Source organism: Myodes glareolus, chromosome 6, assembly GCF_982192425.1.
Source record: "Myodes glareolus chromosome 6, mMyoGla1.1, whole genome shotgun sequence".
NCBI lineage: Eukaryota > Metazoa > Chordata > Mammalia > Rodentia > Cricetidae > Myodes > Myodes glareolus.
In genome coordinates this window covers 46,157,627-46,164,299 of record NC_142031.1, presented here as the reverse complement: position 1 = coordinate 46,164,299, position 6,673 = coordinate 46,157,627, and the positions used below count along the sequence as shown (strand labels likewise).

The following is a 6,673-nucleotide window of genomic DNA, read 5'->3' as shown; positions in this document are numbered from 1 at the left end:
GTGGATACCTGAGAACCCCTCTAGAGCCAAGTCTCTTGCAAACCCTAAAATGGCTCCCTTAATTAAGATATATACTCCCATGCTCCCACATCCACCCCTCCTTCATCTCAACCTTCCCATTCCCTCAAGCTCTCCCCATTCTCCACTTTTCCCTTCTCTCCACCCATTGCTCCTTATCCCCACCTCACCACCACCCCCGTGCTCCCAACTTCTGTCCGTCAATTTTGTCAACATTCAATATCCAGGAGGATAACTACATGATTTTCTTTAGGTTCACCTTCTTATTTAGCTTCTCTAGGATCACAAATTATAGGCTCAATGTCCTATATTTATGGCTAGAATCCACTTATGAGTGAGTACATACCATATTCATCTTTTTGGGTCTGGGTTACCTCACTCAGTAAAGTATTTTCTATTTCCATCCATTTGCATGCAAAATTCAAGATGTCATTGTTTTTTACCACTTAGTAGAACTCTGAAGTGTATATGAGCCATACGTTCTTTATCTATTCTTCTATTGAGGGGTACCTATGTTGTTATCAGGTTCTGGATATTACAAAGAATGCTGCTATGACATTGCAGAACAAATGCTGTTGTAGTGTGATTGGGCATCTCTTGTGTATATTCCCAAGAGTGGAATTGCTGGGTCCTGAGATAGGTTTACTCCTAGTTTCCTGAGAAACCGCCACACTGATTTCCACAGTGGCTGCACAAGTTTGCATTCCCACCAACAATGGATGAGTGTTCTCCTTGCTCTACATCCTCTCCAGCATAGGCTATCATTGGTGTTTTTGAGTTTAGCTATTCTGACAGGTGTAAGATGCTATCTCAGAGTTGTTTTGATTTTCATTTCCCTGATCAATAAGGAGGTTGAGCATGACCTTAAGTGTTTTTTGGCCATTTGAACTTCTGTTGAGAATTCTCTGTTCAGTTCAGTACCCAATTTTTAAGTGGGTTAGTTACCATTTTAAACTCTAGTTTCTTGAGTTCTTTATATATTTTGGGGATCAGACCTTCGTCTGATGTGGGGTTGGTGAAGATCTTCTCCCAGTCAGTAGGTTGCCTTTTTGTCTAAATGACAGTGTCCCTTGCTTTACAGAAGCTTCTCAGTTTCAGGGGGTCCCATTTATTTATTGATGCTCTTTTTGTCTGTGCTACTGTGGTTTTATGTAGGAAGAGGTCTCCTGTGCTCATTTGTTGTAGACTACTACCCAATTTCTCTCTTATCAGATTAAGTGTGGTCAGATTAATATTGAGGTCTTGAATCCATTTGGACTTGAGTTTTGTGCATGATGATAGAAATAGATCTCCTTTCATTCTTCCACAGGTTGAAATCCTGTTATGCCAGCACCATTTGTTAAAGATGCTTTATTTCTTCCATTGTATAATGTTAGCTCCTTTGTCAAAAATCATATGTTCATAGGTTTGTGGATTAATATCTGGGTCTTTGCTTCGATTCCATTGATCAACATCACTGTATTTGTGCCAATACCAAGCAGTTTTCATTACTGTATCTCTGTAATAGAGTTCGAAGTCGGGGATGGTAATGCGTCTGGAGGTACTTTTATTGGATAGGATTGTTTTGGCTATCCTGGGTTTTTTGTTTTTCCATAGAAAGTTGATTATTGTTCTCTCAAGGTCTGCGAAGAATTTTGTTGGGATTTTGAGGGGGTTGCATTGAATCTATAGATTGCTTATGGTAGAATTGCCATTTTTACTATATTGATCCTCCTAATCCAAGAGCATGGGAGATCCTTCCATTTTCTGGTATCTTGTTCAATTTATTTCTTCAAAGTCTTAAAGTTCTTGTCAAATAGATCTTTCACTTCCTTGGTTTGAGTTAATAAAATGTACTTTATACTATTTGTGGTTATCATGAAAGGTGATGTTTCTCTGATTTCACTCTCTGCTTCTTTGTTTTTTGTGTGTAGGAGAGCAACTGATTTTTGGGGGTTGATCTTGTATTCTTCCACATTGCTAATGGTGTTTATCACCTGTAGGAGTTCTTTGGTAGAGTTTTTGGCATCGCTTATGTACACTATCGTGTCCTCTGCAAATAATGAAAGGTTGAATTCTTCCTTTCCAATTCGAATACCCTTGATCTCTTTATGCTGTCTTATTGCTATTGCTAGAACTTCAAGCACGATATTGAAGATGTATGGAGAGAGTGTACAGCCTTGTCTTCTTCCTGATTTTAGAGGGATGTCTTTGAGTTTCTCTTCATTTAATTTAATGTTAGCTGTTGGCTTGCTGTATATTGCTTTTATAATATTTAGGAATGGACATTATACCTCTAATCTCTCCAAGACCTTTATCATAAAGGGGTGTTGAATTTTGTCAAATGCTTTTTGAGCATTTAATGAAATGATCATATGTTTTTTTTTCCTTCAGTTTATTTATATGATGGATTACGTTGAAAGATTTTCATATCTTGAACCAGCCCTGTCTCTCTAGTATGAAGCCTACTTGATCATAATGTATAATTTTTTGGATGTGTTCTTGGATTTGGTTTGCCAGTATTTTATTGAGAATTTTTGCATCAATGTTCATGAGTGAGATTGGCCTATAGTTCTCTTTTTTGTTTAAGTCTTTGTGTGGTTTTGGTATCAGGGTGACTCTAGCTTCTTAAAAGGAGTTGGCAATGACTCTTCTGTTTCTATTTTGTGAAACACAGTAAGAAGTATAGGTATTAGATCTTCTTGGAAGTTCTGGTAGAATTCTGCATTGAAACCATCTGGTCCAGGGTTTTTTTGGTAGGGATGTTTCTGATGACAGCTTCTAATTCCTTGCGAATTACAGGTCTATTTAAACTGTTCACCTGGTCTTGTTTTAATTTTGGTATTGGTACTTATCTTAAAAAGTTTCCAATTCTTTCACATTTTTCAATTTTGTGGCATACAGGCTTTTGTAGTAAGATCTAATGATTCTCTGAATTTCCTCTGTCTCTGTGGTTATGTCCCCATTTTCATTTCTGATTTTCTTAATTTGCATGTTCTTTCTCTGCCGTTTGATTAGTTTGGAGAGGGGTTTGTCAATCTTGTTGATTTTGTCCAGGAACCAGCTTTTTGTTTCATTGATTCTTTGGATTGTTTTACGTGTTTCAATTTTGTTGATTTTAGCCCTCCGTTTGATTATTGCCAGTCTTCTACTCCTCCTGAGTGAATCTGCTTCTTTTTTTCTAGAACTTTCAGGTGTGCTGTTAAGTCTCTACTGTGTGCTTTCTCCATTTTCTTTATGGGGGCACTTAGTGCTATAAACTTTCCTCTTAGCACTGCTTTTATAGTGTCCCATAGATTGGGGTATGAGATGTCTTTATTTCATTGAATTCAAGGAAGACTTTAATTTTTTTCTTTATTTTTTCCTTGACCTAGGGCTGGTTTAGTAGTTTACTGTTCAGTTTCCATCAGTTTGTAGACTTTCTCTGGTTAGAATTGTTGTTTAATTCTAGCTGTATTCCATGGTGATCTGATAGTACACAGGTGGTTACTACAATTTATTTCTGTCTATGGATGTTTACTTTGTTATCAATTATGTGATCAATTTTTGAGAAGGTTCCATGTGATGTTCAGAAGAAGGTATATTTATTTCTGTTTAGGAGGAATGTTCTATAGATATCTGTTAGGTACATTTGGTTCATTACATCTGATAATTCTCTTATTTCTCTGCTAAGTTACTGTCAGTTCTATCTATCCATTGGTGAGAGTGGAGTACTGAAATCTCCTACTATTAGTGTGTGTGGTTTGATGTATGCTTTGAGTTGCAGTACTGTTTCTTTTACATAAGTTGGTGCTTTTATATTAGGGGCATAGATATTCAAGATAGAGGCTTCCTCCTGATGAATTGTTCCCGTTATGAGTATAAAGTGTCCATCTCCATCTCTTCTGACTGATTTTAGTTTGAAATCAATTTTGTTAGATATTAGTATAGCCACACCCATCTGTTTCTTTGGTCCATTTGATTGGAAAACATTTTCCTACCCTGTGCTCTGAGGTAGTGTCTGTCTTTGAGTTTGAGGTGTGTTTCTTGTAAACAGCAGAATGTTAGATCCTGATTTCATATCCATTTTCTTAACCTATGTCTTTTATAGGTAAATTGAGTCCACTGATATTAAGTGATATTAATGACCAGTGGTTGTTAATTCCGGTTATTTTTTTCTGGTGGTAGAGTTTGTGTGTTTCCGTTCTTTGAGTTGTGCTGGTGGAGGGTTGTCAGATGCTTGTGCCATTATGGGTGTTGTTAAGTGAACTTTTAAAGAAACATTTATGCCATCAAGAAGAAGAAAAGATAATGAATAATATTTGCTCTATGATTTCATTTAAATGAGATTGGAGAGTGAAAAAATACATAACCTGTGCTTACAGCAATAATTTCAGTGTTTGTCTGATATGTAAGCTTAAGAGAATTTGATCTAGTAAAAAATTTCAATGTTATGAAAACAATGTGTATATTTATATAAGGTAAGTATGGTAATGGTTTTATGCATGTATTTCAGTGTCAGTGTATAGTATGTAGGAGTAATAATACAGTAATGATTATTGTATGCTTTTCTATTTGAAAAATCATATATAACCTAACTGAATCACCTTGAATGTAACCAGAAGTCTATATTTTAATGCTCAATAAGAACATAGTCAATAATTTGAAGACTTGGTTAAATGACTTGCTTCCATCTTTTACTTTTGTTGTGCACTAGTCTATGAGCACAAAGTTCTGGGAACTCATTTCATCCCAAAGGACAATTAAGTATAAATTTTCACTAAATTCCCTTAGTTCCTTACATTTTAACTGTGTATTTTTACACAAAATTTAAATAAATTTCAAATTAGACAACAAGACTACATTGTTAACCCATAGTTACAACTTATTTGAAATATTTATCAATTTTTCATCATCCTGCTTGTCTCCCATCTGTCACCATATTTTGTTTTAATACTTTCACTTCTGTTCCATAAGAAGATTTCTTTGGGTCATCTTTAAATTTAAGAAGCCACATAGCAGTCTTCTCTATGTACACTGTTATGCAGTTCATGTTTGTTGGGAGCCACCTGGAGGCACAGGTGGTCCTGCAGTTTGGAGGTAGCCACGTGGGGCTGAGCAACCCTGCCTGCACCCTTGCCTGCACATGCTCAGACCAGCAGAATGGCATTAACCAATCAGGACAGCGTTCAAGCTGCTCCACCGTTTAAAAGCAACTGCCTCGGGGCCCAACGCTCTCTCTCTAAGCTTTCTCTCGTCCCTGCTCTATCGTCCCTTCCCCCAATTTTCCTCAAGGGAATGCTCCAAATAAAGATGTGACCAGAGAAGGAATTCTCGTTTTTGGTGGGGTTCATTCCTGCTGGACGGGATGGCGCCCCGCAACTGGTGCTCGAAACTCCGGGACGCTGAGGGACCCTGACAACTACGCCGGGGGACCCTGAGAAAGCCCGGGAGAAAAAGCCAAGATCAGACACCAGCACAGAGAGCCTTGAATTTCAGAACTCTGAGAACATGGAGCGGTGAGTGACGTCTGTAAATCCCCAGAAAGGGGAGGAAAAGAAATGTAAAAAGGAATTTCAAAGGATAGGCCTAAATAGAAAAGAAAATACAAAAAAAAAAAAAAAATCAAAGTTAAGGTATCTGAAAGAAGGTACAGAAAGCAACGGGGAAGAAAAATCCCTTAAGTTCAGTGCAGGAGGAATGTAAACAGCAGCAAAAAAGGCGAGGTAACTAAGGCAGGACTTTGAGGACGATGGGGTACGGGAGACCGCGGCTTCCGCTCCCTCTCCGTCCACCTGCGTACTCGCTGATAGAGACTGGAGGCAACAGTCTCGTAGGGAGGCAAACTTGATCACTGCCTTCCCTGTTCTTAAAGAGCCACAGAGCTTTTGGAGGTGATTTTCGCCTAATTTTGTTAAGAGAGCTCAGTCTCTGGCTCTCACGTACAAAAAACTTTAATTTTTGACTGAGAAAGACAAGCTGCTTGATCGTGCTGAGAGTGCTGGCGGCAGCCGGCCCGCCTTTGAGCGGTAATGCCTGATTAAAAACACGGAAGTGGGCCGGGCGCGGTGGTGCACACCTGTAATCCCAGCTACTCAGGAGGGAGACGCAAAATTGCACTCTCCAGTGCTAGCTCGTTCGGGAGGCATGGCCATGCTAACCAGTTGCTGGCGGGAAATTTGCTGGAGTCCGCAGAGGCCTTCTGGCGGGGCTATGGTTTTTGGAGGACTTTTTCAGCACCTGAGCGGACTCGCCTGACTGAGGCGGAAGCTGCGTGGTGAGCAGCGGCGCCATAGAAGGCAAAGAGGAGCTGAATCGGCTCTGCGGAAAAACTGTGTTTCCATAGCAACATGGGCGAGCGGGGAGGTGAGTTCCCAGAGAACGGGGCTCCGCGCGCGGGCAGACCGGGCCCTCCACGGGTGGGCGGATGCCCCCCCTCGCCGGAGCTTGAAAAAGACTCACAGCCGGTGGTGCGAGTTCATTGCCTGAGGTGAAACGGCGAGCCCGCGCACGGCCCGGGGCGGGGCCATGCGGAGCGCGCCACATTGGGCCTCAGAGGCGGAGCTATGGCAGCCGCCGCCGTCTGCTGCCGCCGCCGTCCGCTGCCGCCGCCCTCAGCCAAGGTCGCTAAGAATTCAGTCAGATAAAAACATTTGTCGCCAAGAATTCAGTCAGATAAAAACATTTATCCCCCAAA

The 6,673-nt window shown here is 40.4% G+C and overlaps 1 pseudogene; it reads left to right on the top strand.

The window, feature by feature from the left end:
* Positions 1-6,293: 6,293 nt before the first annotated feature.
* LOC148121792 (Nuclear RNase P) lies at positions 6,294-6,473 on the top strand (annotated as a pseudogene).
* The last annotated feature ends 200 nt before the right edge of the window (positions 6,474-6,673 follow it).